The following is a 22277-nucleotide window of genomic DNA, read 5'->3' as shown; positions in this document are numbered from 1 at the left end:
ATTCGAATAATCATGTCAGCAGTAAGTTTGGTCGGAATCCTAATTAATACTCCCTCTGTCCCATGATTCCATGAAGCATGACACACTTCTTTTCGGCACGGGAATTAAGAAATTGATATTTTGTGTGTTAAATGTGATAGATGGAAAAATGAAAATGTGAATAAATGGTAAAGTTTTTGCCATTTTTAAAAACGTGTCATGCTTTGTGGGACAGACCAAAAAGAAAACTGTGTCATGTTTCGTGGGACGGAGGGAGTAACAAATTCAGATCAAACTTGTACTTATGTATACCATGTTTAAACTTTAAATTTGGTATGCAAAATCAGATTAAATCAATAATTCGGTAATTACCACACTAAACATTAATATATATACTAGATTAAAATTTCATGAAAAAAGAATATATAAGCAATTAATTATATTGAAATAAACTTGTAGCCTAACCTATGTACTATCTCTAGTATATAAATATTTGAAAAGGAAATAAGGAACATGCGTAGTGTGGGCTGTGAGATGTGTCCTGTGACTTTTTGTGCATGCATGCATCTTCATATTCCAACGCTATTTAGCATGGATTTATTCGCGTAGCTTCTTCGCCTATATTTTTGCATGTAGCGTTGCCTAATGTGACCGCTTAGATCCGGTTTCCTTTTATTTTCCAAATTCTTTAATATTCAAATTAATCTCTTTTATTTATTTATTTATTTACTTCATATAAATATAATTCAAATTTTACTCTTAGAACCCATTGTATATTATGATAGCATTTCATAATTCTTTTTTCAACTAGTAAAGCTCACAACTCACAAGGCATACATGCATACACATCGTGTAGAAATTGATTTACAAAAACATCATATAGAGCCAACTAATAATAACATCATTTTATCGCTCATGTTAGACTGCGGTAAAATTCATCTATTCAAAATAGCATTCCAACCTGACAAGCACATAATAAAACAAAAATTATAAATAATGTCATCACATAGAGCTATCGGCCATATGACATGTATGTATGTGGAGAAAGAGTAATGAATATAATACAAATATTTCTTGTGACTTTGACTTATGTTATATAGGGGGCATTTTCTTAATTAATCAAATCTTTAGTTTTTTACACTCGAAATCTTTTATTACAATTGTGTTTACACTACAAAAAAAAGTTCCAATAGTGACATTATTTTAGTCACACTAAAATATGTGTCATAAAATTTATGATATTTTTAGGTGTAACAATATTTAGTTACATCAACACATGTATCTATATATTTTTGTTACATAAAAAAGTGTAAGTAAATTTTGTTACACCTTAAAATGTAGCAAATTGTGTGACACCTATTTATGTAACTAAAATTCTCTACATCTCAAGGTGTCACAATATATTTTAATGACATATGGATGTCACAATATCTTTTTATTAATAACATATAAAAATAATGCAAAAAATGTTAATTGAGTAACCACTGAATAAAGCTAAAAGCAATTTTTTTTAAACTTAATTATGTATAGCAACATGCCCAATATTGCTTGGTAAATTATATATATATACACGAAATGATATTAAAACAATTAAATATATTTAGTGTCAAACTTTAAAATTATACTATATTTAACTATATTTAATATCAATTTCGAAATGGACTTGAAATAATTAATACACAATTTGTTTGGTAAAGGGGTGCAAAAATCGAGACATGCAAAGTACTAAATTTAAACAAATAAAATATTAATTGCCAATTTGCTTAATTGAAGTTAGTTCCAGCGTGACATTGGAGAGCACAAAAAGCTTCAGCTTAGTTCCAGCAATTCACCATCACACTCGAAAAACAAGCAAACTCCTCCGATTTGAATTTGTGAATTTGTGGTTTCCTTCACCTGAGTTCCTCCGATTTGAATCTCTCATCTCAAACTCTGAGCTCCGAACTTCAATTTAATCCCCAGAGAGAGATTGATCCGGCTCAAAACTCTCCGACATAGTCGTAGCAGCATCCCTTGCGATCTCCTCCGCTTGAGATCAAAATTTTGGTGCGACCTTTTCATTTCTCCTCTAATTTCATATATAATTTCTCTATTTATAACCATTATTCTATCATTTTATTGAAGCTCTGCTTTGGTGCATTGTAATTGAAGCTCTACTTTCGAATTGAAGTCCAGTCTCACAGTAGCCATTCTAAGTAGTAAGTTTCTCAATCTCCTTCCTTGACTATTTTCTATGATTTTTGTGAAATTGTTTGATTCTAGTTTTTGAATTGGAATTTCTGGTTAATTAAGCAAACTCGACTGCAAATGAAACTTTCAATTTAAATTTTGAATGGGGATTTTAGGTTGTCCTTTTCTTTTGTTTTGCTGCAATTGTATATGAATTTTTTGTTGATTTATAGTTCTACAAAATTAAGCTCGAAATTATACAATTTCTTTGTTTTTAGCTTGTTAGTTTTGAAATGGACAAGAGTTGGATTAATGCGCCAAGGGTTAGTGATGTTTATAAGAGTGGATGTGAGTCATTCATACAATTTGCCATGGAAGCTCAAGAAACTATACTTTGCCCCTGCTTGAAGTGTTGTAATGGCAAAAGGTTTTCAACTGAAAATGTTCTTCATCACATATTATTCAATGGTTTTTGTCCGGGATATACTACTTGGAATTTTCACGGAGAACATGTATCGTCGGAATATGACACTTCTTACATAAGAAAACTAGCGGCTCAAACAACTACTGTTCACAGAGATGTCCCAAGTAAGAGTGATACAATTAGGGATATGATACATGCTGCATTAGGAAATGATTTAGGAGAAGATTCAAACCATAAAATTGGTGAGTTTAGTGACGGTCAAGCCCCTGAGAATGTCGAAGGTCTTCATGCTAATATTTCTTCAAGTGAACAACACCATGAAAATAATTTTTGTGGTGTTGACGCCTCACGATATCAGAAAATACTAGCAGAATGTGATAAAGAATTGTATCCTAATTGCAAGTACTCACAGCTATACTTTAACTTGAACCAAACAAGGGAAAAAAGCTCGTGCGACCCAAAGTCATACTCATATAACTGGAACCAAGAGTTATGCTCAAGTTGAAGATGAGCATGTAATGCCTATTTTACATATATTCTTATATTAGTTAAGAATCACGTGTGAAATTAAGAATGTTTTGTTTTTAATAGGTCATTAAATATAAAGAACATCCAGGGCCACTTACATTTTTTGACTTGACACATAAAAGGAGAGATGGTTCTTATGTGCAGAGTGATTCAAAAGAATTTATGGTAAGTTCTTTGAATTCATCTTCATATAACTATTCATAGCATTTTCGGTTAGGTTATGTTTTTTTTTTGTGTTATAGATGGCTGCCAAATCAGAGATTGTTAAACGTAAAACTGAAGGAACTTGTGAAAATACTGTTGAATTAGAAAGTTCAGTTTGGTATGATTTGATGGGTGATGATAAACCTGGTCGAGCTCGTGGTTATGGTATTGGTGTCACGAAATCAAGTGTGACCACCTTCCGAGCCAAACTTAGACAAATGCAAAGTGAATCAGAAAAATCCAATGCTCATGACATTGAAATGGCCCAGCTCAAGCTATTACTTAGCAAGCAACAACAACAACTTGTTGCACAAGAAAATGCAATGAATGCATACATGGCAAAGACAAATGAAATTATAGGCAATTTGAGAGATGAAGTTCTACTTTATCGTACAGCATTTGGAGCTGGTACAGGGGACGTACCCAACCATCTGAAAACGAGCTCAGGTATCCATCAACAATAACGTTTTTTAGAGGCCTTTGTCATCTATTAATTTCCAAAAAGATTCACAAATCATCATCATATTTCTGCAATTATGACAATGTAATTTTGCAACCATTCTTTCCTGTTAAGGTTGCACCCAAGCATTGGAGGCTGGAGATCAATTTCAGCCAGGATGCAGTGTTGATGCTTTCATCAATAAGCTCACCTAATGGCATCCAGGTATCCATCAACAATAACCTTTTTTAGCTTTCATTTCATCGGGAGTAGCTCCAGTTCCTGCTGCTTATTGAACTATAAAAATTCTTAAAGTTCATCTTAACTTCACTAGGAACTTGTAGGGCTGGAAATGTTGACTCTCTGAAGAAAAGTTGAAAACTTAGAAGTACTGTTCTTCACATCATTGGCTAGTATAGGATTTCACCTGAAGTAAAGTTCTATTTCAGTCTGAACATTTGAATTTAGTTTAAGATGTCGTTGGTTTGATCTTAACTTCTTTAGATGTACACCAAGATTAGACTTGTGTGAGTCAAGAACTTCCCCTGCTTCTCTATGCCCTCTCATTTTCTCCTTTAAACACTCTTCTAACAAGTGATGCTTTGATTTAGGCTGAAGTTCGTGGCTTCCAACATGACGGCTCCTTGCACCTATAACAATTTCAGTGAAAGGGCATAAATTGCTTGATATATTGAACCTTCATAAGGGGTCACCAAATAAAGGTCAAGAATAGTATGCTAAAAAGAGTGGCTGCTGAGGATGATCTTTCCCAAATGAAAGCATTTTCTTAATCATGTTTGACACATGTAATTGCATATATTTCACCATGCCCCATATATATTGGTGGTTGACCTTGTTATTTGAGTTAATTGCATAAATATTCAAGAGCTTATTTGGCATGGATAATAGCAACATCTATTTCTTCTATTTGCAATTGCCTCGAATATATATATTAGTTGAATACCTTCTATTTCATTTTGTAAGGTCATTTTTATATTAGCAAATTAGGTGAGATATCTAAAAAAATAATTACACATTTTACATGTCACAAAAACTAGTTACACTTATAAATGTCACAAAAATAGCTACTTGCTTACATGTCACAAAAAAATAACTACACTCTTAAATGTCACAAAAACTAGTTACACTTATAAATGTCACAAAAATAGCTACTTGCTTACATGTCACAAAAAAATAACTACACTCTTACATGTCACAAAAATAACTACACTTATATATGTCACAAAAACTAGTTACACCTTCAAATGTCACAAAATTTAGTGACATTTTTATTTTTGTGACACGCATAATAGCTACTCATCTATGAGATGTCACAATTTTATTTAGTAACAATTATAAGTGTCACAATTCTTTAAAAATTATGTCACTAATCAAACATTTTGTTGTAGTGTTAAAATGTATCTTCAATTAGCATATATCATCCAATCACACCCTCATGTTTTTGGTGACACTATCAATATGCAACCTAGCATGTTGAAATTATGAGCATAAAATAGTATTCCCTTCATAAATTTAAATATTTTTTAAATCATTTTTGTCTGTTCACGAAAATATCTTTTAACTCTTTTTTGAAACTAATCTCACTATTTTTTACCATTTTCTATAGGGTCTTTTATCTACTTACTAAATACATTTTTTTTTTATTTGTGGAGGGTACTATCTTTTGGAACAAAAGAGTTGGAAGTGTAATTTGATTTGGGAATAATGGATAATGGTGGGGGAAAAAAATGAGCCACACGTACATCCACGAACGTCCAAACAAGGCCTTACTACTCTATCTCTTATATCTTGTACAATATGAAGACAGAAAGATGACCTCATTGTCCCGAACCACTTTCGCTTCCAATTTACCACCCTACATTAATTTCTATCTTATCTCACATCTTAAACTTTAGTAAATTTAAGAAATAGTAATTAATTAGCATTGTCTTTCACAAATTAGATTATTAGAATATATATAATCTGTGTCATTCACTATAACCGAACTATTTAGAATGTCTCGTTGAAATATTTTTGTTATTTTATAAGGTATTCATATTAATAAACATGCATGATTCGTACGTACTCTTATGTGTTTTGTTAGTGAGAATTGTAATTTGAAAAGAAAAATATATATACTAAATTCTATTCGAAAGATTAAGTCATAGATGTTTATAGTTTTATGATGAGTTGTAATTTTTTTAATTGATACAAAAAATTACCTCGAGCTCTCTGCAATTAGGTCCCGCCACCTCATTATAGGATTGGGTGAGGCTGAGGAAAAGATGAAAAAAAGATGGCCCAATCGGTAATTATTCAATTGCAACTTGCATTTAATTTGCCTGTGAAAATTTGATTTATTTCGTCGTTTTTTGAGGGTATCAATTCGATACAAAATCATAGCTAAAATCTAAATTTATGTATAACATACAATTGTGATGATCTGAGTTGTGGAAAGGGTGTTGATCACCAAAATCGTCTTTTTCACGCATTATTTTGCAATCAAGTTATTGGGAAAGCTGTGGCCATACGTTAGAAATAGACGTCGCAAAAAATTTTGTATCGAGCTACAATTATTGCAAGACAGAAAGGAAATAAAATTGACCACTTAAAAACGAAGAAGCATTTGATATATAGGAAAAATCAAGACCCACTGAATAGGCAGATGGGACAATTCTTGGGAAATAATCACATCTTGAAGAAATTGTAATTTATTTTATAACCCTAATTTGGAATCTGCCACATTTATTTTGATGTATGTATAGGTTAAGTCATTTCTGAGCAGCACAAATCTTCTTATGTTGCACGAATTTGAGCCAACTATCACTTCTCCTGGAGGCATACTTGCATTATCCAATCTGTGTATCTCAACTTATATTCAAGAGTTCGGCGATAATGAACCTATTCATTCAACTATAGCTTTAGCAGAATTGGAAAATATATTCGAAATACTATAAGCTCAAACACACACACACATATATATATATATTATAAGGTTGGGTTCCGGTAGTACCATATCCTTAGGTAGTAATAATAAAAATTAAAATTATTGTGAAAAATGAGAACTAAGTTTCGTAAATGCACATTAACATAGTTCTTGTTGTAGTTTACAATAGCTGTATTTGCATTTTTACATTTTCCATCTTCTTATAGTAATATATAAAGATTAAGTTGTTAAACATAGATACGTATTTATAAATTGTATATGCATATATATGAATTTAAATCTGCATATAAAATTCATAAATACAAATTTGTATTTAAACATTATGCATATTGTATTTAATATGCACAAAAAGAATGTAGAATACTACAATAAGCTAAGAAATTTATATGATCTACTTTCTATTTATTTATATATCCCACTCAATGCAATGTACATATTTTAGGGTGATTTCATGTATTTGAGTTTAAATGCCATTTCATTTTTTTTATAAACATTCATATTTACCGCCCAAAATATTACTATGAATTGCTCTATGTGAAAAAAATATATGCCCCGAAGACCTCTGTTCGTTACCTTTCACTTTCGAATTTGTCTCATCTATTCAACATATATTTCAGAGAATATATTCTAGTGGAAGGCAATAACACAATTTGACAAAATAAAATTATATATAATTAAATAAATAAAATCATTTTCTCGGTATGAAGTTGTAGTTTATCCACTTGGAAAGTATATCATTTAAGCTGAGCATGCTAAGACAAAATTTCGACGACAGCTTGAATCCGAAAAATACGAGGTACTTACCTTTGCATAAATAATTTTTCAATCAAAAAACTTTTCGGAACTTTTTATAAATAAAACATTATTGCTTAATTTGTATCCATGTACTTCATTTACCTTGTCTCCAATAAGATATATAAGCAGTGCGAACTAGTGTTTATAAACAATGAGGTTTAGGATTCAAACCTCACTGCTTTCTCTCTCTAAATAAAAATATACAACTCATTTACTTTCTATCAAAAACTTTCGGGAACTTTTTATCAATAAATATTATTGCTATACATGCATCAATCAGTAATTAAGTATATATTTATATTTAGGATATTATACGGGAACTTTTTATCAATAAATATTATTGCTATACATGCATCAATCAGTAATTAAGTATATATTTATATTTAGGATGTGATTATAATATGAACTATATTTTTTGTGAGAACGTGAGAATAATGTATTTGCTGTTAATTAAAATTAATACATTAAAAAAAATTGCTCGCTTTCCAAAATTCATCACCTGTTGAAATGGAATTTTATTGAAGGAAAAAAGAAAAAAGAAAAAACCTATAAACTCATTGGATGCACAAAGACGCAAGCTAATGGGCCGAACCTCATCAAAACCTTGTCGGCGAAAACCCAATGGAAAAAACACCGTGTAAGAAAAAAAAGTACATGCCTATTAGCAGCGGGAAATAAGGAGAAACATGACAGAACACATTACTGATAAGGTAGGAGACGTGATACACGCAAAAAATCAGTGGAATCCGACCAAGTCCAGGCCATGATCTAGCACACCAAAACCCTGAAAAAGCCTAGACTAGTACTTGACACTCCAAAGCCAATGACCAAGATGCAGAAAACGCGTATGCAAGCCAAACGCGAGCTTGGTCCACCAAAAAACCCTAAGAAACGCGGATAAAGGAAGGCGTGTATAAATCATCATGAACTAATCGGATGATATCCCGGGATAGCATGAGCCCAAAAACCTTTGTCCACCGTGGAGGAAGCCATGTCGCCAGCCACATTACAATTGCCTTCCCTGTAGATATGAGAAATCCTAATGGTAAGATGCACCACGCTAGACATGATGAGTCGCCAATGACTCTTAAATCTCTAAGGAATGGTCTGACCACGAGAATGGAAGCCAAAATTCATCACCAACATCCATCAAAATGATACATTCATCGTAAATTTTTATGATCAAATGACTGAAAATAATTCTCCATTATCATTTTATATAAGTAATTCTCATTTAAACCCGCTATGTCTATATAGCTATAGATATATATTTGATTAATTTACACATAATAGTTTGTTATAAGCTATTCAAGCAACGAAATAGAAATAGTTATACATAAATATTATATTTACGTGGATGATCGTTAATTATATATTGTGGTGCGTGTGTGGGGATACATGCAAATTGCAATGGTGCACATTCATAGAATTCGGGTATATCAAACATATATAGGGTGATAAATAATAAAAAAATTGCACAAGTCCGTAGTCCATAAATTTCTTGTCGAAAGTGTCATGAATTGGCCTTATCTATTTTGAGGGTTGTGAGTGCACTTGTACGTCAAATTGGACCACTACATTAAAATTGTCCCAACTTATGTCTTACGCACACTATGCCATTTTTCTTATTAATTAAAACTAATAAAAATCTATGTGATATACTTCCTAACTTCGTTTTTTTCTCTCTTAAAGTTGCACATGGCGGACAACTTTAGAAATTGGACAGATATTCAGTGAGTGAGAGAAAATGATCCAGTAAAAATAGTTAATTAAATATGGTGTACATTATTAATAGTTTATTCATATATTTATAGTATTTATTTATTTATTATTTTCATTTCTCATAAAAATTACCATTCTCATTATATATAAAGAGGATTCAATGATAATGGTCAAATATGATAAGAAATGAGATTGAATCTGGAATGCAGATATTCAAATCATATACTAATTGATATTTACTCAAATTTAACGTGTGAAGTGAGAATAACGAATAATTAGTCAATATAAATCTACGAATAAGTTGTTTGTAATACACGAATTCAAATTTGGGCTCGAATTCTAGAGGAGTAAAAAATTTCACCATATTAATTGAGTTACGGGTTTTCGTGCATTATTCAATTCAAAAAAATTATTGACTTATTCACGCACATTCACACGCATTCTCAATACATTTAACATTCTCAACTGTACCCCTCTCTCTCTGAATATAATATCTCCAAAATTCATAACTTTGCCACGAGTGTAATTTGAAAGATTCAGTGACGTTTCTGAATATGTAAATCTGAAACCAAAGTTAGCAGACAAATTAAATACATCCAGTATTTCTCCAGATTACACAATATGACAATAACTCAGATGTAAAATCTCATGCATCCCTGAATTTTCCGGTGAAAATGTGTGTAGCAATTTTCAAAAGAAAAATCATGAGTTGTTTTGCGTGAAGAAAGTAAATTTTCATCTATATATATGTCTAGACAAATTTGTACTACTATAACTTACCAAATTACTTTTTCATGTCATGAGAAGTTTATGAGATAAGCTAGAAGTAAATATATACTCATTGTTAGAATTTTAAGAGATGATAGATGACTCCGCTCAATTAATAAAAATAAATAAATAAATAAAAGAGATGATAGACTCAGGTCCAGAAAACGTACCGAGTCGTAACAATTTTTTATTTACCAAGTGATGTTTTTCTTATTAAATTTTTGTAGGCACGAGCGGAAGAAATTAAATAAGAATAGATATCAATTTTGTATATTCGAATCTATGCATCAATGTAATTATAATTTTATTGTAATTCTTAAATAGAACTTATCAATCCATACTTAGAATTTAGTAATTATAATTATAATTTAAATAAGGTGGCTGAGCATTCGAATTTACCAGTATGCGTTCTTAAGGATATGGGTCTCTTATTAAAAAATCCCACAATATAAAATTTTGTAATTAATGATCAAACTTTATGTTTTAATTCCTAAGCTTAATCTTTCAAATTCTATTTTTAATTATGTCCCTAAATTTCACTTGAGATCCAATATATATAGGAAATGAATTATATAGATTTTCTTTATATATAGAGATCAAAATCTTAATCATTGTATTTATGGGGACATATAAATTGCAACATGTGGCAGATCGAAGTATTGCAAGACAGAAAATATAGAGCGGTCAGTGGTAATTAAATGCTAAGCTTTATAAAATGAAAATTGAATTTTTTTTCCAAATCATAAAATTAATAAGTAGCAGGAAGCATGATTCGAGGGCCCCCGAGCTAGGCCTATATATCTCCTGCCTAGTTGCTACTGGTAAGTGGTAGGTTGTCGACAGACTCACTCCCAACAAAAATCTCCAATAATTAATAAAGCCTGCCCATCCATTTTAGTAAAACATTCTGTCTACAATTTTTATTTATTGGTCTTAATTTAAGTTTGGGAAGCGATGATATATTATTGATATACTAATCATAGTATCGTACTTTTTTTTTTATCAGGAAAAAGATATTTTATTAAGACGAGGGATCAGCGAGGCACCAGTGGTGCCCACAAAGCAAAAACCACGTATGCCCAAAGCGAAACCAAGGCGCAAAACCCACACCAAAACAACCGAAAAACTGTATTGTTTAAAAAAAAGTATTGTTAGTAAAATTTGATTTGCCTATTGTTTTGAGCAAATTTTGCATAAGTTGTAGTATTAATCAAATTTGAGCGGAGTGATCCCAATCAGGTAGGTTATACCGCTTTTCAATTAATATAAGCTCAAGGCTTATAATCAGATCATGTTTGGGCCCACAGACCGGGGCAAGTGGGGCCGTTAGGTCGAACCTGAGCGGCTGCTTGGTAAGGAAGTTAATTAGAGCATAAGGGAGATCCGCTCCTACAAAATCCAAGTCACTAGGGTTGTAATACAGCATCAAAAGAAACCCTAGCCGCCCTATACTCATCATATAAGCCTATTATAGAATTGTTCGCTGGTCGGAAATCGACGATTTAGAGCCTGGATTGGCAGTTCACAGTTAATCGAAAAGGTGAATCGTGATAGGCCCATATAATAAGGGAGAAGGGCCGATTCGGGTCGGGCCGGAAACCGTCGGTTTAGGATCGGTGATTATTGTTTTTTTTGCTTTATTATTGTGTATATTTTTCTTTTGAAATTACATTATTAAATACAATTCATATAATGAAATTGTTTAAAAAAATATAAACGAAATAAAATTATAACATATTAACATCCAAAATATAATAAAATTCACAATTTATTGAATTCAAAATAAAAATATACAATCTACATGTACAAATAAATTACAATCTTCAAATTACAAAATTGAATAAGTAAATTAAACTTACTAAACAATTTTACTACACTAAAGTTTCTAAACTATTATGTATAAAGACTAATAACTAATTCTAAACTATTTATAGATAAAAATGAGGAAAAAAAAATTAATTTGAATTTGAAAAAAAAAAGATTAATTTAAAAATCGAAAAATCGCCGATTTTGGGCGGTTAATCGCCTAGAACCGGCGATTTTTCGCCTTTACTGCCGCCACACCTACAACCTACTAAATTGTTGGTTCGGTTCGACGGTTAGTCGCTGGTTTTGCGGTTCAAATTTTTGAGCTCTTAATCGGACTGTGTTCAAGGCAGTTCCAGTTTCGACCTATGATCAACGATTAAGGGTTTGGATTGTTGAGCATAGGCCGGTTCACCCGGTTTCAATTAGCTCTGGACAACACTAGCTTACTAAGTCAAATAATCCATCCAATCATTGATAATTATACAATCTCTCCACTTTTGTCTCTTTGTTTATTCTCTTTGCATGCAAGGTTGTACTCCCCCCGTCCCACGAATTTTGACACGTTTGGTTTCGGCACGTCAATTAAGGAATTGTATATTAATGTTTTAAGTGTGTAGTTAATAAAGTATAAAAGTGATAAAATAGGATAGAGAATGTAATAAAAGTGATATAGTAGGAGAGATAAAGTAATAATTATTATCTTATTTAGAAATGTGTCAAGATTCGTGGGATGGAGGAAATATCTCTCTAGGGTTCATGTCGCTGGATTAGCCTGGACTACTGAGGACCCCTTGCTCAAGTTTGGCTTACCGCTATCGTTGTGGCCGATCTGATGGATCCGTTTGACCGAACATCTTTTATTTTGTCAACTCTTTACTATTATTAAATTAGTTATGATTTATTCATTACTTTACATTAAGTTATAATTTCTATATTGTTCAGTGATTTGAGCATCGAATACTCTTTTATTGACACTTCTAATGGCCCTCTTAGGAGGGCCATGAGCATCTCCAATGCATTGTGTCTTAGAGGGGGTCTTGACACACCCCTCTCCAATGCATTGGGTCTTAGAGTGAGTCTTAAATCATCATTTCCACAAAATTCACATTTTTATACTTTTATTTTTAAATTCCAAATTTCATTAAAATTAAAATTAAACATTGCAATAAAAGTAAAAATTACATAATTTAAATAATAAAAAAATTACATAATTTAAATAATTAAGATTTTAAAAGAAAAAAAACAAAAACAAAATTCCCCACCCCCACCGACTCCCCTTTTCTTCTTTCTTTCCCCACCGACTCCCTTCGCCCCCTATCTCCTTCTCTTTTCCAGCAAAACATTCAGCAAAAATCCACTCCAGGTCTTGCCTTCGCCAAAATTCCCAGCTTTTGTATTTTTTTTTTAAATTAAACCGTGCGCGTGTAGCGCACGATTTCGCCAAAATCCACCAACGCCCCGGGTCTTGCCATCGCCACTGCTTCGAACCACGCCGCATCTCCAGTGCGACCTTCCCTCCAGCGACCCAGATCGACGCGGCGCTCGACACGCCCGTTGGAGATGCTCTAAGAGGGCTCTAATTAAGTTTCTTTGTGGTTTTAATTACTAATGTCTATCACCGTACGTAGGTACTCGACACTCCTTCCATAATTGTTGGATTTATGACATATTAATTACTCCCTCCGTCCCGCGAAGCATGACACACTTTCCATTTTGGGTTGTCCCACGAAGCATGACACACTTCTATAAATGGCAAAAATTAGAAATAATTAGGGGTAATAACTATACTTAAGTAATGGGCTAACCCATCTCAATTAAAAATCCTGAACCCTAATTTCAGCCCATTTTACTTCCTCTCTCTTACGCTGTCTTCTCTCTCGCCCAAGCGTCGCTGTCTTCTCTCTTCTCTAGGGTTTTCTCTTCTCTCTCGCCCCAAGCGCCGCTGTCTTCTCTCTCGCCCATTTTAATGGCAGACGACGATGGGTGGGTTAACCCTCGCCTCACCCTTGTCTCGCCCCATCGTCGGCCTTATGCAGTTCGTTCTTCCCCTCGCCGCCCCCCACCGCGATTGTCTCTGCAAGCGGTGGGCTCGCCGGCGGCGAGGTAAACGAGCATCCCTCGGCCCCCTCCCCCTCCCCAAGTGGAGGTATGGTCAGTTACGGCGGCCTCCTCCCTCTTCCTCCGTCCCACTCCTTCCTCAGCCACCTCCTCATTCCTCCTCCGTCCCACTCCATCGCCACCCCCCTCGTCCACCGATTCGTGTTGGATTCACGAGGGTCTTCAACTATTCGAATTAGAAGCTGAATTCGGCAGGGATCCCGATGGGCTTGGGGTCGCCGGCGGCATGGAGAAAGAACGGTGCGAAACTGGAGTGGAGGTGATGTCGCCCATGGATTTTGCCCCTGTCTATTTTCCTTGGAAGCCGAGCACGGAGGAGTGGGCCGAGTGTGTTGCCATAGCCGATAAACAGTGCAAAGAAGAGGGTTTTTTATCCCTTGATGAGGTGATTTCGTTCTAATTGTTGGTGCTTTGAATTTGGTGGTCTGATTGACCTATGTGCTCTGATGTTGCCTTTGAATGTGGTGGATTTTGCCTCTGAATTGTTCGATTGAATTTGATGGTCTGATTGACCTATGTGCTCTGATGTTGCCTTTGATTGTGGTGGATTTTGCCTCTGAATTGTTGCTTTGAATTTGGTGGTCTGATTTACAAAAAAACGATTAAATCATTGTTTAAGCAACTATATATATCTGTGCTCTGATTTACAAAAAGGTTAAACCATTGTTTGAGCAACTACATATGTGCTCTGATTTACAAAAAAAGGTAAAACCTTTGTTTATGCACAACTACATATGTGCTATGATTTACAAAATGAAACCCAAAAACTAATATGCTAATCAGTATCCTTCAATCTCATCTAAGCCAAGGCTTTGCACTATCTCTGTGATTCCATCTTGGCTGCCCATCTCATTTAGGTAGTCTATGCACCCTTGAATTAACTCCACTGGGACTTCCAAGTTCTGTGGCAGTTGGTTTGACCTTCTAAGTGCTTCTTTTCCCATGTGTGGAATCTTGTAACAATTCTGTCCCTTAAACTTCATGATCTCCATCATGCATCCCTGTAAACTAAGGAAAACATTATTAAGGGTATGAGGTGATAGCTTCTCAAAAGAATCCACAACTGCTTGCAGTAGTTCATCTACTGTTTTGCACGCAGTCTCATGTTGTAACGATTGAATGGCTCGGAACCATCCCAAGTCATTTACGTTACAATCTGGGCTGTTTGGTGGTTGTTGTGTGAGTCTAATGTTGAAGCCTCCTTGACTAGCTGCTTTTCTGAAATCTGGATCACTATCTAGTATGTGAGGCTTTTCTGAGTATATTTCTACCCTATAATTCTGATTCTTAGTATATAAATGTTTTTTTTTGTTTCTTGAAGAACTTCGTATATAATACTCCTATGTTACATATAGATAAATATAAACAAATACTATATAATTAGTTTACTTCTATACTTTTTTGATTCTAGCTAGGGGTGTAATCAAATCGAGTCGAACCAAATAGTGGTGTGTTCAAGTTTAGTTTGTTTAGTATCGAATCGAATCCCGAACTTTACTTACCGAATACTTTGAGGCTCACGAGCGGCTCACGAGCCTATGCGAACTTTCTAAATTTATATTTATATTCAAAATATTGATTATTTTATTTTAAAAATAAATTATTTTATTCAAAATAATAAATATATTAATTATTTTCTTATAACAAACAAAATTATTTAGAGATTTAATACAATTATTATAATTTTTAGTGGATAAATATAAGTTGTATCTACTAATAATTTATATATTTTTCAAGGTGAATCACCTAACGAACATGTTCACGAGCTAACGAACCGAATACTTCTAAGCTTAAGTTTGGTTTATTTATTTATCGAGCTTCTCTAAACGAACTTAAACGAGCTTTTTTCGAGCCGAGGTCCGAATAGTTCGCGAGCAGCTTGGTTTGTTTACTGCGCTAGTTCTAGCTAGCAAGTATAGTTTCTCGTAGAAATACAAAAACTAGTAAAATTGTCCGCACGGCATCACCTATATATAATTTGTAGCATTTTTTTTTCTGGACAAAATTTTCTAGCATGTTTAATGCAATAATATTTCAACAAATGGACTTGAAACACGCACTTTGGATAAATTTCTTGAGTTTTCATAAATTTTTTACAAATATATATAGAGTTAGGTTCTAGTGAGATTAATGCTACTCCGTGAGATGAATAAGAATCAATATATAGTGATGAATGAGACAGTATATAATGTTGAATAACGATATTAAAAAAAAATTAGTAAAATTTTTCAATCCCTCCAAAATTCGAATTTAGGTAAAAGTTTTCCTCATCTAGATAAATATCAGTCATAAAATACATTAAATCAACACCTACAAATCAATTTAAGATCTCAACATGTATGAAAGATTTCATTGAAACCATTCCATATATATTACTCCATTTGTCCCAATAATAACGTCCCAATTTTTTTTTTTCAGCGTTTGATGCAGGTAGAAGCGTAAAATAATATTTGATACTGATAAATATACAAATTTCATTGATAACTACTGTATATCGAAATACGTACCATAAGGATTAATCCGTTAATTCACTCATGAACACCGGAAGAACACCGCGAAAAGGGAATAATCTCATCCTCTATATTTTAACTCTTAATTCGACTCTCATAAGACATAAATAAAACTCCTATTTATAATAAAATCCTAAACATTTAAATCGAAACTATATATCTTGACCAACAAGACAAATCAATAATTAAAGATATACATATTATACGATTCTATCTTCATCCCATTTGTAATGTTTCAATCCAAAAAAGAAAATAATATACTCTGTCTCGTCTCTATATCTCTCAATTTACTTTATTTCTTTTTTAGTTTTTTGTTATTTTTTCTTTATTTATTTTAATTTTATCTATTTTTTTTTTTTGGGGGGGGAGAGCGGGGCAATACAAATGGGGTTAGTAAATATATGGATTCCAAGGTTGCGTCATAAATTTATGGTGTTAATATTTATGTATTTGGGAAATGACCAAAGCTTTCAACCAACGTGGGTTCGAGAAAGTTGTCAGAGTCGCATTCCATTTATTGTAGTTTGCCAGTTTATATTTTCTCTTTCCTCGTAATTTAACAACCTCCTCAAATCTGCTTATGCAAAGCTGCAAAATATATTGCTATTATCTGAATATTAATATTAATTGTATCCAAATTGATATACAGAAATGTCTGTTGGAAGTGCATACAACGTTTTCTGGTTTTGTTTATGTCATGAATCATGATGGTTGGCGTGAGACCGTCGTCCACTAATTAAGTCACATCACATTAATTAATTAAAATTTAAGGAGTTTAAATGAATTTAACATTATTTGCATCAATTGTTTTTAGGAAATGATCAGGATGAACATGCATACAAAATGAACTCCGTTCTAAGTTCAACAACGCCATATATACCTTCTTTAAAAAAACACAAAGAAACAAAATAAAATAATGCCATATGCACATTCCTCAAAATCAAACTAAAAGAAGATTTAACTTATGAATTGTGTTTTATTTATTAGTTTATTTTAATTATTAGGATTTTTATTTGATTATATCTTTTTATTCAGTTTTGAGGTTTGGCATGTTCAATTAATCAATATATAGATTTCATTGTGTATTACGAGGTTATATTTTGATAATTTAAAGTTACGATTTATTTTTCCTTCGCTTTTCGGTATTCAATAGCGAATCAACGAAATTTTGCTCTTATATGCATTTTTTTTTGGTATTTTGTGAAACTCAATTAACGAACTAGACAACTTAAACAACATTGATAAGACTTAAATTAGTGACCTTTTGCAAAAGATTTTAGTACCTCAATTTTATGTTAGTCAAAAATAGGTAGGTAGCCATCAACCAACTCCACCATGTGCCACCTACCACCATTTGCCACCAACCACCTCTTAATTTTTGCCTATAAAGAGCCTCTCCGCAGCATTTGATAGACACACCAAACACAACCAAAGCATTCTCTAGCTAGAGAGATAGAGAGATAGAGAGAAAATCTTGTGAGAGAAAACTTCAGTGTGGAAGTTATACACGAGTGATAAAAGTGAGTTGAGAGATAGCCTCTGCGTAGGCAGATACAAAATACAGTGTGGTATTGTTGTACTCCTCCTTTTTTGAGATTCTCTAATATATTGGGGTGGGTCCGTGGACGTAGGCAGTTTGGCCGAACCACGTTAAATATCGGTGTCATTATTTTTCCCGTCTTAGATAATTTATATCTTTGATATTGCTTTCGATTTGATAATGGGCGGAATTATTTGTGTATATTTCCCAACAACTGGTATCAGAGCCACGTTTGTGGCGGTCTGATAATTTTCTTGTGCTGTTACTATTCATCGTGAATAGTGATTTCGTTGTGAACAGTGATTGTTCTTTTGTAATTCTTAGTATGCTCTGTGGTTGCAGTAATTACTGAACCTCCACATCAGAAAAGAATTACTTTGAGAAAATTATCTTGTTTATCAATTGGGAGCAGTTACGATGGGCGACGGAAAGATTACGATTGAGAAGTTCGATGGTGCGGATTTCGGTTTCTGGAAGATGCAGATCGAGGATTACCTTTATGGAAAAGATCTACATCAGCCCCTCAAAGAAAAACCAGATAAGATGGATCCGGACGAGTGGGAGCTGCTGGACAGAAAGGCGATGAGTGCAATACGTCTATCGCTGTCCAGGAACGTTGCCTACCACACGACTGGAGCAAAGTCAACAAAGGAGATGTTGGAGATTCTGGCGGAGATGTACCAGAAACCATCAACTGCAAACAAAGTACATTTGATGAGACGATTGTTCAATCTAAAAATGTCCGAGAGCACACCAGTGCAGAATCATTTGAACGAGTTCAACATGATCACCACACAGCTGAGCTCGGTGAAGATCGAGTTTGATGATGAAGTTCGTGCCCTAATAATGCTATCTTCTCTGCCAGAAAGTTGGGCCGGAACAGTGATAGCAGTTAGCGCTTCATCGGCAAAGGCAAAGTTGCGCTTTGACGAAGTAAGAGATCTGATGATCAGCGAGGAGATTCGCAGGAAAGAATCTCCATCTATTTCAGGGTCAGGGTCTGCACTGAACACGGAATATCGAGGAAGATCGAAAGGAAGGCAGAACAGGGGAAGGTCAAAGTCCAGAGGAAAGAGCCAATCCAGGACGGATAAGGGTTCAATCCAGTGCTGGAACTGTGAAGAGTTCGGGCACTTTAAGAATCAGTGTAAAGCGCCACCGAAGAAAAAGGATCACAAAAAGACAGCGAACGCAGCCACAACAGAAGATGTAGGCGAGGCGTTGGTCCTGAGCGTGACCAGTCCGATGGAGTCGTGGGTGCTGGATTCTGGAGCGTCTTTCCATTCATGCAGTAATAAAGATATAATTGAAAATTATGTCTCTGGCGATTTTGGACAGGTGTATCTTGCTGATGATGAGCCCCTGAAAATCGTGGGAAAGGGAGACGTGCGAGTTGTGACATCCAACGGATCCGAGTTGAAGCTGAATCAAGTCAGACATATTCCTGGACTGAAAAGGAACTTACTTTCAATTGGGCAGCTTGATGCAGAGGGCTACACAGTGACATTTGGCTGCAGTAATTGGAAGATAATCAAGGGAGCTATGATTATAGCTCGTGGAAAGAAGGAGGGCACGTTGTATATGACAACTAACTCCAAAGATTGCATTGATCTTACAGGAGGAGTGAACAATGCAGATTTGTGGCATTGTCGGCTTGGCCACATGAGCGAAAAGGGGATGAAGATAATGTGTTCGAAGGGTAGGCTGCCTGGCCTGGAAACTGTTGAAGTTGGCCTGTGCGAGGATTGCGTGTTCGGAAAGCAGAAAAGGGTAAGCTTCTCGAGAAGCGGCAGAACCTTGAAGACGCAGAAGCTGGAGCTGGTCCATAGTGATCTATGGGGACCGGCGCCTGTAAAATCCCTTGGTGGCTCGGAATACTACATAACCTTCATTGATGATTCCACTCGAAAGGTATGGGTTTATTTTCTTAAAAATAAATCCGATGCATTTGATACTTTCAGGAAGTGGAAAGCCCTTGTAGAAACTGAAACAGGGCTGAAAGTAAAGAGTCTACGATCCGACAATGGAGGAGAATATGAACTTAAGGAGTTCAAAGACTACTGTGCTGAGAATGGGATTCGCATGGAGAAAACCGTGAGAGGAACTCCCCAGCAGAATGGTGTAGCAGAACGGATGAACAGAACACTAAATGAGCGAGCAAGATGCATGAGGCTGAAAAGTGGGTTGCCTAAGATGTTTTGGGCAGATGCAGTTAACACAGCTGCATACCTAATCAATAGAGGTCCATCAGTTCCATTGGAGTTTCGGATACCTGAGGAAGAATGGACAGGAAAAGAGGTAAACCTATCTTTTCTACGCATCTTTGGATGTGTTGCTTATGCTCATATTGATCATGTTAATAGAAGCAAGTTAGATGCTAAATCTCTTAAGTGTACGTTCATTGGTTATGGTGGAGACGAGTTCGGTTATAGGCTCTGGGATGAGCAGAACCGAAAGGTTATTCGAAGTAGAGATGTGTTTTTCAATGAACAGGTGTTGTACAAGGAAAGAGTGAAAGCATCTAGCCCTGACAATTCTGATTCCCAAGTAGTCGAGTTAGACATCTCAAACTCGAGTGGGAGCAAGGAGAGCCAGAATTTTGAAGAGGTTCCAGATGAGGAGCCAAGAACCCCACCACCAAACAATCCGCTGCCAAGACCGGTTAGAGAGCGACGTGCACCTGATAGGTACTCGCCCTCTAACTTTTATTTACTACTTACTGATGGTGGTGAGCCTGAATGCTATGCAGAGGCAGATACTGGTAGTAATAAGCGGATGTGGAGAGTTGCTATGGATGATGAGATTGCATCTCTTATCCTAAACGGCACTTGGGAACTTGTAGAGCTCCCAAAGGGGAAGAAGGCATTGCATTGCAAGTGGATCTATCGAATCAAGATTGAAGCTGATGGTAGCAAACGCTACAAGGCAAGGCTGGTTGTCAAAGGGTTTGAGCAACGATACGGTATTGATTATACCGATATTTTTACTCCTGTTGTGAAACTGACCACTATTCGTTTAGTGTTGAGCATGGTAGTTGCAGAAAACTTGTTGTTACATCAGATGGATGTAAAGACAGCATTCCTTCATGGTGATTTGGAGGAAAACTTGTACATGACACAGCCCGAGGGATTCGTGGTGAAAGGAAAAGAAAATCTTGTGTGCAAGTTGAAAAAGAGCTTGTATGGCCTGAAGCAAGCTCCGAAGCAGTGGTATAAGAAGTTTGACAGTTTTATGTTGGAGATTGGCTACGCGAGATGCCACGCTGATCATTGTTGCTACTACAAGAGGTTCGACAAAAGTTATCTTATCCTTTTGCTATACGTTGACGATATGTTGATCGCAGGAGCTGATGCAAAGGAAATGGATAAGTTGAAGAAGCAATTGTCTGAACGATTCTCCATGAAAGATCTTGGAGAGGCCAATCAGATTCTTGGCATGAGGATCAAAAGAGACAAGGCGGCAGGAAAGTTGTATCTTTCACAAGCCAACTACATTGAGAAGGTATTGGAAAGATTTAACATGCAGAATTCGAAGCCGGTGAACATCCCGTTGGGTTGTCACTTCAAGCTGTCGAAGAAGGAGTCGCCATGTACAAAGGAGGAACGTGCCGAGATGATAAGAGTTCCTTATGCATCGGCAATAGGCAGCATTATGTACGCCATGGTGTGTACAAGGCCAGATATTGCGCATGCAGTGGGAGTAGTAAGCCGATTCATGGGTGATCCGGGCAAGCAACATTGGGAAGCAGTCAAGTGGATTCTTCGTTACTTAAGAGGTACCACGGACAAGGTTTTATGTTTTGATGGCAAGAGTGCCAAGTTGGTTGGCTATGTTGATGCAGATTTGGCATCAAATGACCTGGAAGGTCGGAAGAGTACAACCGGGTATGTATTTACTTTTGGTGGTACTGCTATTTCTTGGTCTTCTAAGTTGCAGAAGATTGTCACGTTGTCTACTACGGAAGCTGAGTATGTAGCCGTGACGGAAGCAAGCAAGGAGATGGTATGGTTGCAGAATTTCTTGGGAGAACTTGGGAAGAAGCATGAGAATAGTACACTCTTTAGTGACAGTCAAAGTGCTATTTTCTTGGCTAAAAATCCAGCGTTTCACTCAAGGACAAAGCACATTGAGTTGAAGTATCACTACATCCGTCACCTGCTGGAGATGAAGATCTTACAACTTGAGAAGATCCAAGGAAGCAAGAACTCAGCCGATATGTTTACAAAGGCAGTAACCATTGATAAATTGAAGTTGTGCTCAGCTTCAATTGGTTTGCTAGAATAACAAAGACAGAAAGGCTGCTGCGTTGATCGAGGTGTGAAGAC

General features: G+C 35.1%; 1 long non-coding RNA gene across 1 annotated transcript; it reads left to right on the top strand.

The window, feature by feature from the left end:
* The first annotated feature begins 1723 nt into the window (after window positions 1–1723).
* On the top strand, window positions 1724–4670 carry LOC131020162 (uncharacterized). Its single transcript, XR_009100628.1, has 6 exons — window positions 1724–2177; window positions 2427–3087; window positions 3164–3265; window positions 3343–3751; window positions 3879–3968; window positions 4355–4670. It is a non-coding gene; the product is annotated as an uncharacterized LOC131020162 (long non-coding RNA).
* The last annotated feature ends 17607 nt before the right edge of the window (window positions 4671–22277 follow it).

This window comes from Salvia miltiorrhiza, chromosome 4, assembly GCF_028751815.1.
Source record: "Salvia miltiorrhiza cultivar Shanhuang (shh) chromosome 4, IMPLAD_Smil_shh, whole genome shotgun sequence".
In the NCBI taxonomy this organism is placed as follows: domain Eukaryota; kingdom Viridiplantae; phylum Streptophyta; class Magnoliopsida; order Lamiales; family Lamiaceae; genus Salvia; species Salvia miltiorrhiza.
The sequence above is the reverse complement of the archived record's forward strand: the minus strand, read 5'-3'. Positions and strand labels throughout refer to the sequence as shown.